The 11,628-nt window shown below is 35.5% G+C and overlaps 1 pseudogene; it reads right to left on the bottom strand.

The window, feature by feature from the left end:
- Positions 1-5,183: 5,183 nt before the first annotated feature.
- LOC132608922 (beta-glucosidase 11-like) lies at positions 5,184-11,269 on the bottom strand (annotated as a pseudogene).
- Between the last annotated feature and the right edge of the window lie 359 nt (positions 11,270-11,628).

The following is an 11,628-nucleotide window of genomic DNA, read 5'->3' as shown; positions in this document are numbered from 1 at the left end:
ATGATGTGTTGGCTCTCTATACTGTTTTTCATTAAAATCAATAAATTGTTTTGTCATTCCAAAAAAGGGCAATCCGGTGTACAAAACATCTCACGTTAGCAAAGTTCAAAAAAGGGCGCACCCCAAAGGTTTTGTTAATTATTTTTACATGTGTATATGGGTTGTAAACGTATAATTTTCTTATAATTTTGTAGTTGTGCACCCTGATGAATTCATGAAGTATAGGACAGATCAAATGATGCAGATAAATATATAAAGAGATTAAAAAAAAAAAAAAAAGGCATACCAGTTAGCCCTGTGTTAGAGGCGTTGGATGAAGCTATCGAAACTTTAAACGTCAAGTTGAGAAGAAATGGGAGAACAAGTTGAAAATTGAGGTGAATCATAGTGTTAAACTTATGAGAGAATCATCTAATGTTGATAGTTATTCTTAAAGTCTATTGCAATTAAATCGGAGTTTATGACAGTCTGTCGTAGATAGATGAATAAGCTATTGTTTTTCCGTGTTTAATTTCATAATAATTTTTTTTTTTTTGTTCACATAAATTTCAACCTTATTCCTCTATCTAACGTCACACCCCTATCAGGAGTATGACGGGCTCCGACCCGTAGGCCGGGAACCACCTAACTTATCCATTACTTTGAACATTATAAACCATAACTCAAGGAACACCTGCACGCAGAAAAGGCCCAACATAGAAATATCCGATCATTCAGCACATATGTTCATATGCGGACCGATAAGGTCGCCACAACATAACGTATATCATAAAGCCGGCAAGGCTAACAGTAAAGTATCAAGAGCTCAAAATAAGGCCGACAAGGCCACTAAAATATTATACAACAATATGAACCGGTGGGGCTATAAAATATCTAACTGTACACACACATCTACGAGCCTCTACATAGAATACGATGATCATAAGGACAATACCAAATAGTCTGCAGCTCCGAAGTAAGTGGAGTGCTCGTGAGAATCCACTGATAGAGCACCTACGGGTTTGATCCATCTCCCTGCCTACCTGCGGGCATGAGCGCAGCATCCACAAGAAGGGACGTCAGTACAAAAAATGTACTGAGTATGTAAGGCATGAATAACAGCATAATATAGATATGGAAGGTAACATGGAATAAGAGAGATAACATGTACATCTGGATGCCTCATCAGGCGGATGTCATGCATGCTCGGCTTTTAAAAAAAACTTTTTCTTACATACATATATATAATATCACCATCATAACGTACCCGGCCTTTTCAGGACTCAGTGTGTAACGTACCCGGCCCTTTCGGGACTCGGTGTGTAACATACTCGGCCCTTTCGAAACTCAGTGTGTAACGTACCCAACCCTTTCGGGACTCGGTGTGTAACGTACCCGGTCCTTTCGGGACTCGGTGTGTAATACCAACTGATCAGTGGTTGCACAATAGGTGTCGTACCCGGCCGACTATAGCGCGGCTCGATGTAGTAAAATACATACATACATACATACATATATATATATATATATATATATATAAAGCATGCATGAGAGCCAAACAAAAGCTATAACTACTTCGGAGTGACGTAAGGTCGGTAACCTCCGATTTTCATTATGGAATTATCATCATCGCTCTCACCTTAAAGGAACAATTATTATAAGGTGAGATCAACAACAATGAACAAAATCGAGAAAATCATGAAATAATCTCATAATAGTATTAACATCATAAGCTTTGGAATTTCTAGAATTAAAATCATCATCATCATAATCATCATAGAAACATTCTCATCTTTAACATCGTCATTCATATTGTAAAAACATGTCTGTTGTTGTTGTCATAAAAGCTTATAGAATCATAAATCTTTGACTCGGAAAATAGGGACATTTTGAAAAATATTTATGGATTATCAAGAAAGAAGTCATGCCTTTGAATCATAAACTTTATGAATCATAAATTTCTAGCTTTTGAGAATAAGAATATTCTTGGAAAACATTTATGGATTCACATAAAGAGATCATGGGACATTTGGAAAATACCTATTGGATTCATAAGAAAGGAATCATGCCTTTAGAAGAAAGGGACTAACCTCAACATACCTGGAAGATAACTTCTCGACTTCCAACTTACTTCCTGTCTTGCAATTCACTTAAGATCATTCGTAGCCTCGTAATCTACATATACAATTATTCATACTATTGTTAGGCTCATCGTCATACGCTCGTCTTCAACCCTTAATTTAAATCCATTTAGAATCTGCCGAAATTCGGGCAGCATCTCCTCTGTTTATATGCCTAGCCCGAAATCACAATCCAATAACCAACAACAACACAACAATACCAACATCACAACAACATTATCAACACCAATAGGCTCCATAAAACATCTCACACGATGTTTTCCAAGTTTCTCAACTATCCAACTTATTATACGACTATGTAATAACTTTATCTCCGTAAATAAACTGAAATTAATAGTAATAAGGAAAGATTCATACCTTATTCTTTCTAGAGCAGCAATATGTTCAATATTTACCTTGAATTCAAGCCAATTCCGCCGCAAGACAATACTATAATCACAACCGCACGTTACTCGGACCTCGATTAATACTCCGTCACTTGAAATTACTCAAAATCCTCACTTTTGTGATGTATATTTGCTCTCTTATGCTTGCTGATTTTTCTAGAATATTTGAGAGATTTTTATGACCAAAAAGAGGGATTTTAACCCTTTTATAAGTGGGTAAAGTCGGTGGCACTGTAGCAGCACTGTTTCTGCTCTCTCAGCTGAATTGATAACGTCCATAATTCTCTACTCTGATGTTGTATCGACGAGCGGTTTATTGCGTTGGAAATTAGACTCGACGAATTTCATTTTAGCCTTTTGAAACACCTTGAAGCTCCCCATATACCTAGAGATATACCCCTCTAAAGTTGACCCAAAATTTTGTCCTTAATTCTGTCAACTTGTTCCAAATTTTCGATAAACTTATTTTCGTTGATTTGCTTGGTCCTGGAATCTTCCACAACTCCCCCTGCATGATATTTATCACTAATCATACTTGATAATGGTCATGTCCTTGTGTTTCAAGATTGTCCTTCCCGGTTACGACTTACGAAATCGTAATTCATCCTTTACTTCATTGTTACGTACTTTCCATGGCTTGTACCTTCCAAAACTTCATGGGACGTCTCCAATACTCCATTACTACGGTGATGTACGTGGCATGCTCATGCTCTGAAAGTGCGGGGTGTAACATCTAAACCCCATGAATGTGTATATGTGATGCAAAAGATATTATGAAATTTTTAAATCTATTTTTGGTTTCTCAAAGTGTCCTCAATCTCTGAAAGTTGTGTTTTATATATCACTTTAATATATATGTTTAGTTGATAGGAGAAATATTTCGTGACTTTTATTTTAGTCTATATCACTTTAATATATATGTTTAGTTGATAGGGGAAATATTTCGTGACTTTTATTTTAGCCTTTTTGTTTTGTTGTTATAGTGTTGTATCTTTTTATTTTTACTCAGAATTTTGGTGATATTTTTTATTTATTTTGACTTTTAGTTTCGTTTTTGAAATATACATAAGAGTTGAATTTATAAACTTATTTGTTTAATTATCTTATGAAAATAAAAAATACCTTAGATTTCCCAGAACATACTCTGTGATTATTTTTAATATTTGGGTATTAGAAAAAAAAAATCGTGAGTTTAATAAGGTTTAGTTTTTTTTTTTTTTATGAAAACAGAAAAAATACTTTAGATTTAAAAAAAGTATTTTGTGATTAATTTTAATATTTGGATATTACAAATAAATAAATCAAAATTTAACAAGATCTTATATGACTGCACGAAACGCGAACAATTTCACTAGTTATTTAATACCATCGAACAATCAAATGTTTCACTAGGTATACATCGATTGCCTTTTTTCTTATGCGACCAACAATATGATGTAGTGTTGAAACGCTCATCTTTCCAATTGCCATATTGCTAATTTCGTATAGAAAATATCACTTCTTATGCCTTCAGGTAATTTATAACTTTTTGAGTAAACGAAAAAGCTTTAACTCTTTTCAATCGACGGAACAGTCAATTAAAAACCGATTCAAAGCGAACTGATAAAGCGTGATGATTTTAATATTCTGGAGTTGAAATTTGTTGTATTTTTACGGGAAAGGGTCAAAAATATCCTTTTACGCTCTTGTTTTAATGGCTAAAAATATACTCCGTTACAAGTTTGGGTCCTTTATGGCCCTGCTGTTATGAAAGTTAACAAATATACCCTTCATTTGACAGAAATCCCAAATTAATTCACATAACCCGATTTCATAAAAAATAACCCGCTCCCTATTTTACCCCGACCCACCTCCTAAAGTAACCCATTCTTCCTTCTCTGAGACTCGCCGGAGAAAAACGGAAATGGCGCAAAATTAGAACTACAAAATAGCCATAATCCGGAATCCATGGAGCTTGCGGGAGAATGAACGGGCTTTACAATTTAAGGAGGAAATCGGCGAATGGTTGTTGAGTTAATCAATAATTCAGATGTGAAATTGCATCTTAGTGAAGAAGTAGAGTCAGATTCTTTAATAGAGCAAAATTATCAACTCAATACAGCAAATGTTTGTGTTGTCAAATTGCCGGGCTTTGTAGTAGCGATAACAGGTAGTGGAGATGTGGTGGCAGCCGTCGGTGGTGGAAAGGGAATGAGAGTAAAATTATCAACTGAATACTCCTTTTTAGGTAAGGAGTGCATCAACTCAAAAATAATAGCTGCTGGTTCACTTAGATATTTTTAGGGTAGGAGTCCAAGGATCAAGACCTGGTTGCTTCAATAATTTTTCGGAATAAAGTTCTAAAATTTTAAAAGATACCAAATTGGTGGGAGCGAAGATTGTGTAATGATGATACTTAAAAATAATATGTGTCTAAAATGTATGATCTTTTGTTAAATGGACCATATAGAGGAAGTTAGTTACTAATATTTGATTATGAGTTATTAAATGGTAAGATGTATTATCCAGTTAGTTACTTTTTTTTACAAATAAAAGTACAATTCTCCTCTCAAATATGAATACTAGATTGGAGTTTTACAAATTCCCTTATTGGATTTGAACTGATGACTTTTGCCTATTCGAACCCTTGCCTGCAGTGGTAAAAGCGAGAACCCTAACCTCCACGCCAATCCCAATATCCTTGGTGACAAGCAGTGTCATTTTATTTATATGTGCTCTAATATTTCCGTTTACAGATTTTGCATGTATATAAGTAAAACAAAAATTGGCCAAGCGTGTCGGATGACACCCCTTGGCTCCACGTGATGACGCCCCTGGTTATGGGTAGTCACTATTGGTGATATTGGTTGAGTACAGAAGTTGTCAACAATAGTGGTTGATGGTGGTGGCGACTAACATTTGTGGTAGAAGATGGTGTAGCTAATGGTAATGGCAACTGATAGTGATGATCTTATTATGCCAGACGTCCCGGCCTGGGAGGCAGCTCCAGGTTTGGGGCGGCCCATCTGATTAGTTCAGCTATCACTGCTGGAAACCCCAGCATTGTAAATGATAACTAGGGATTATAACGATTGACTATATGTGGTGATTGGTGCTCGTAGTAGTTGTAGTTGAGAATGGTGGTTATGGGTGGTAGGTGATGATTATGGTTGAGGAGGATGGTTGAAGGTGGTACGTAGGTGGTGGTTGTGGTTGAGGATGGTGGTTGTGGATGGTATATGGTGGTAGTTGATAGTTGTGAACAAAATAAGGATATTTTTATCAAGAAAACTAATTAGATTTGGCAGAAGCAAATACTTTGTTCCCAACTTCAAAAATTGAGCTAGTTCTGGAGCTTCTTCTCTTTAAGAAATTGGAGTACCACTTTGCAGAAAGCTTTGGGTATCTTGTTAGTTCTTTGTCATCCAAATCTACATAGAAGAGTCCATAGGATGCCTTATAGCCACTCAATATCTCCAAACCATCTAAGAAAGACCATTGAAAGTATCCTCTTGTGTTTGATCCATTCCTGGTGATGAACACGGACATTGATGGAAATAACAAACTAATTATTTAAGTACTATGCACTGACGATGTAAAACATATTAACATAATCAGGTCATTTATAAATTCATTGATTGCCTGATAAAAATGGTAAATAACTTGCCATAATTATAGGTTAAAAGTACATTGATTGTGTAAAAAGAATCTTTATATTGTTTGTGTGTATAGTATCAATCCATAACATATACTGATCAACAAAAAATGCAGAATCAAAAAAGCTTTTAACTCCATCAGTTAATCATGGTTAAGTAATATATTGAGGTAAACATTAATTAATTAACTTCTATATGCAGAAAACACGTCATTATTTCATTAGTTAGGTGTTAACACCGGATGTGATTTAAGTTTTTTCTGGATGATATAGCGAACCTAGGGGCTTACCTCAGAGCATCAAGAACAGCTCCAATGTAAGCATGCAAATATTCCACACGTTCTGTGTCATTCAGTGTCGCGTTGCGTCGTGTCTGCTGACCTGCCAAAACATGTAATGTAACTCAGAATAAGGAAAAGCTTCCAAAAATCCTCTTCTATGGACTGAATTATAAAACACAATGTCACATAGATGCAAAAGAAAATACTAATATCACATTAAAAATGGTGATAAATCCAATCATATAGTGTAGAGCTACTAGTTTCTTCAAACATATCCAGTCAGATAGTGCGAACAAGTAGTAAAGGTGCTACCTCAATAAAGATTACATAAAAAGATTGTTTTTAAAAATAAAAATATCAAGAAGCATAACATAAGTCAAATCAACATATACTTGAGTGTGTATAAAAGCATGCACAAAATATGAATGTATAAGCCAACATGTGTGCACGAGCACGCACTTGTGTGTGAGAGAGAGGAGCGAACCATTTTCGTGAACGTAAATAGGTGGATTGCCATAAACTTGTTTAAAATGCTCCAACAGATCGCTGAGTGCAGACGGTCTCACTGGCATCTGACTCAAAACAAATTGTTCAGCACCATGTGAAATAAAAACCAAGAATAATTAACAACTACAAACTCTGTTCTGAACTCACCGGTCCTGGGGGTGGTGGCTCGTTTGGCTAATGTCCTTCAACTGAAACTAACATATAAAGACGTTGAGTTTATGGATCACAACGGGAAAACAAGAAATAACTAGAGATGTGATTCAACTTGGATTAACAAACATTTAGCAAGCATTGTAATTCATACATAAAGCCTTTACTCCCATGTCAATATTAAAGTCCCTGAGATCCTTTTCGAGGGAGCTGGGATTGTCCCTGATGTATACTTGAGAATAATGGTTCAGCCCTATGAAGTCTAGTGAACCCTTAACTAACTCTGATTCATGTTTGGTGAATGTGGGAAGTCTTGAACCGACATTTTTCTTCATTGTTTGAGGGTAGTCTCCAAATATCAGGGGGTTTATAAACCTGCAATGAAAAAAGAACGTAAAATCTTGAAACCAGCCTAGCAATTAGTAAAACGAAGAAGTTGACAATAGTTTCACTTCATAGGAAAATATTTACTAAAGGGATATCTATCTTGGCAAAGACGATATACTAGAGCATATGCAACTTACCAACCAATATAAAAATCGAGGGCTCGTTGGACTGCAATTACATCAGCCTCTGAGTTTGTGTAAGGAAGAAACCCGAGACTATAGACATTAATTCCCACAAAACCCTGCTGAACGGACTGCAGTAAAACATGTCATTCCAATTGTGAACTACTTTTCTTTAAATTTGCTCAAAGTTTTCATAACCTTCTATGTTCTAGAGAATAGAACTTTATTTTCATTTGGGGCCTAGATACCTAGGTTCAACATAGGTAATTGGAAAAAGGGCCAAAAATTCAAAATTGGTCAATTTTACCTCTGTTATGTTTTTGGATCAAAAATGCCCTCATTGTTAGTCAATTAGCTCAAAAATACCCTCCTACTAACGGTTGTTCCAAAACAAGGGCAAAGAGCCAATTTTTTCCTTGAACTATTTGAAAAGGGGCAATTTTGTGACAAATTTCTACATGATACCTTGTATTTCCTCTGGTATAGTCTAGCTGCTGAAGAATGTGCAAGCAACATATTATGGCCTACGATGTATATCTCAGTTGACGAATTACCACCAGTACAATTGAATCCAAATGGTGGGGATCAGCGCTTTGGGGGTATCAGTCCATTATCATAACCACCCACGGCAAGTATGTTCGCCTCATTTATTGTAGTCCAATGCATAACTCTGTCCCCAAATTCCTTGAAGCACACATCAGCAAATGCTGTGAAGTCCTTCCTGAAGTAAAAGCAAATAATTCTTTCGTGTTGTCTCTTGAGTATATCATGTAAGTTTGGCATATGGATAAGTAGAAATTAAAACATACACTATATTTTGGCTAAGCCATCCCACATATTCATCTTCAAGTGCCTGTGGTAGGTCGCAGTGATATAATGTCACATGTGGTTGAATCCCTGAAAAATGCCAGATGTCGCAAGATAAAAATCGAGGAAAGAATTTCAGTGAGCAAACCAAAATATATAGACTTATAGAGGTTTTTGAGTAAATGCTACTTGTGTGTATTATATTTTCTTCTAACCATGGATGATAAGTTCATCAATGAGATTGTTGTAGTATCGTAAGCCCTTCGGGTTGATAGGTCCTCTTCCATCTGCATAGAGAATGGAATCAACGTATGAGAATATTTTGAAACAAGCTTGGAAAGTTGTGGTGAAGTTGGAATCACGGACAAGCTTACTAGGTATCAGCCTTGACCATGAAATGGAAAATCTATAGGCTTCCAAGCCAATGTCCACCATGAGCTGTACATCTTCCTGGTACCAACCAACTAACTAACATGATCAAACAACATTTTCATTCCAGAAACAGGATGTCTTAATAGCATGGAAACGCTACTAGAATCTTTAGATGAGAACAAAGAAGATTAAGAAGGCAAAACCACAAGACTGTGTGATTCAGATGGTTGATGATAGTTTAAACCTTGGATTAAAAGAGAACTTTTCTTGAAGAGTCAACAACACAAGAAGATCTTTGAAGATTAAGTCATTAAGATGCAAAAAAATTCTTATTCCAGAAAGAGTGTGCTTAATAGTGAAAGTGGCTAAGTGAAAATCCATTAGTTCTTAGAACAGAATTGAGCACAGAGTAACCTAAAGAATCAAGAAATGAAACCTGAGTTTTAACTTTACTTTCCTCGAATATGCAGCGACTGCTAAGTATAATTACCTGAAGTCTATATGTCAATAATCTAACATCTGTTACTTTTTCTACAAAAATGAAAAACCGGAAACGTTCTCTTGTTTGTAAGATTATTGATCCCTTCTGTTAAAATTTCTAGTCCTACAATGCCATCTAGAAAAATGTCAAAGTTAAAGCGATATGTAGAGTGTAGACCTTGTATTTGTGGTACGAATCACAAGCAATGTCTCCGGTGGCTCCATCATGGAAACCTGGACAGTAAGTTGGTATAGATAGTAATTCACAAGAATGGATTAAAACACAGATAAATCTGTAACGGCAATAAATATAGACAGGACAGCTCGACTTAAGGAAGATGATATCAGCATTAAAGTTTATTTCCATTACTGCTAAAGCCCAATTGGTACTTAAATTAATATGCTGCTTTTAGCTATAGCATTCAAGCAAGCAAGTGTTTTCAATGACATTACATGACTATCCAATAAACTTAAACAGGCTGAATTTTATATCATGTAGGATGCGAATTGTATGATGTAATATGTCTGTAAGGATAAAATTTCTAGATAAAAATTTTACATTCACACCACATGGTTGAATTAACTTTTTGGAGTTACTTTCACTCTTTAACACTCCCATTGCAGAGGCACAACTCTAGCTGCTTCTTAAGACTATTCACACTATTAGGTGTTTCCAACCTTATGTAGTTCAATATTCATTCCTGAGATATTGTTCTCCTTGTTAAGACATTTTTTATTAAAGAAAAAAATCATGTCAATCAGGGATGGATGCAGCCTTTTGGTACCGGATTCATCCGAACCCATTATTTCGACATAGAACCATATATGTTTGTGTGTGTGAAAATCCAGTAAAACAACAAATACTAGAATTGTGCCCATAATTTAGTATAATGGACACATTGCTAAAAACTTTAAAGGTCGAACCCATCGCATTAAAATTCTAGATTCGCCTTTTATGTCAATCAAATGGAGTCATAATATTAGGAGCAGAAAATAGCATCAATCAAGTATTGTTGTAATGGTTGCAGAAAACGCCTGCTTGCTTTTACTAAGGGAGAAACATTCATTCTATCTCATTAGGTAAGCGCTAAACAACAGATAGGTCCCAACCAAGTAGAACTGAAAGAAAACAAGGGAAATGGCCAGGCAAATTCGGGATTTAAATTGATTGGTTCAGCCTTTAGATTCTTAAAATTGAGACCCTTACACATTGAAATTATGGGTTTGGAATTTAATATTTGTTGAAATAGTAATTTTTCATAAATGTTGGGTGCAATTGAACCTGTATATTGTATGCTCCAAGTGCTCAGGCCATAGTAATTAATATAATGGGTAAAAACCATGGGGACAAGGGCACAAAGCTAAACATAAACAAAACACTGGGCATTTCTTTTCACCATAATAAGAAAATAAACTTTGAGTCTAACACAACCTTAAAAGCTGAGGATTGTCGAACACCATATAAAGAGACGAAGTTCCCATCCTACCACCAATATGGGATTCAACACATCAGCCTAAAACTTGGTAAACATAGTTACAGAATACTTGCATTGGTGGGAGATAACATATACGTGGAGGAATAGTCAAGATTCCCATAAATTTATCTAAGACAACACTATTATTATTAAAAAAGAGGAAAAGATTAAAGAAACAGACCAGCATGAGCAAAAGTGTCCCAAATGCTAGGCGTCTTTCCATCCTCAAATGCTGCCCCTTCAACCTTTCACCCAATGAAACAGTAAATTGTGTTGTAAAAACCCAATCAGAAGTGGAGTTAAAATTTTGAGTTTATGGGTTCTAAATTTTAAAAAAGAAAGTTTATTCAGTTCTGCATAAATTATTTATGCATATTATGTGAAATTTCTAAAACAAATATAGGTCTCGAAGCTACCGAGTTCTGCCGAACTCGTACCCCGCCCTGGAGCGGGAACCCAGTCCAAGTGAATTTGAGACATAAGACTTTAAAATAAAAATCTTGGATAAAGGAAGTGAAGACTAACCTGATAAGCAGAAGTTCCAGAACCGAAAACTTTCCAGAACCGAAAACAAAGTTATCTGGGAAATCATCTCTTGTATAGTTATAATCTTTGATTCCAAACACTATGACTAACAAACGTAGAAGCAGAAAAAAGAAGCTCCATTTTTGGAATATGGGCATCATTAAAATTCTTGCTTCAACGTGGAATGGCTGTTTGTTAGGCAAGTAATTAAGATGACTCGTTACACAAGTAAAAAGAAGATAGCATAGCATTAGAAATGAGTGGCCATCCTCTACAAAAAAGTTAAACCACGACTTGCATTTCTGGTATCTTTATAGGTTCTAGATAAATGTTTGATATATAATGAATGTTTTTTTTATATAAATATAAAGTTTAAACTAGA

Source organism: Lycium barbarum, chromosome 9 (genome assembly GCF_019175385.1).
Source record: "Lycium barbarum isolate Lr01 chromosome 9, ASM1917538v2, whole genome shotgun sequence".
Classification (NCBI taxonomy): domain Eukaryota; kingdom Viridiplantae; phylum Streptophyta; class Magnoliopsida; order Solanales; family Solanaceae; genus Lycium; species Lycium barbarum.
Note: the sequence above shows the minus strand (reverse complement) of the source record. Positions and strands in the feature narration are given on the sequence as shown.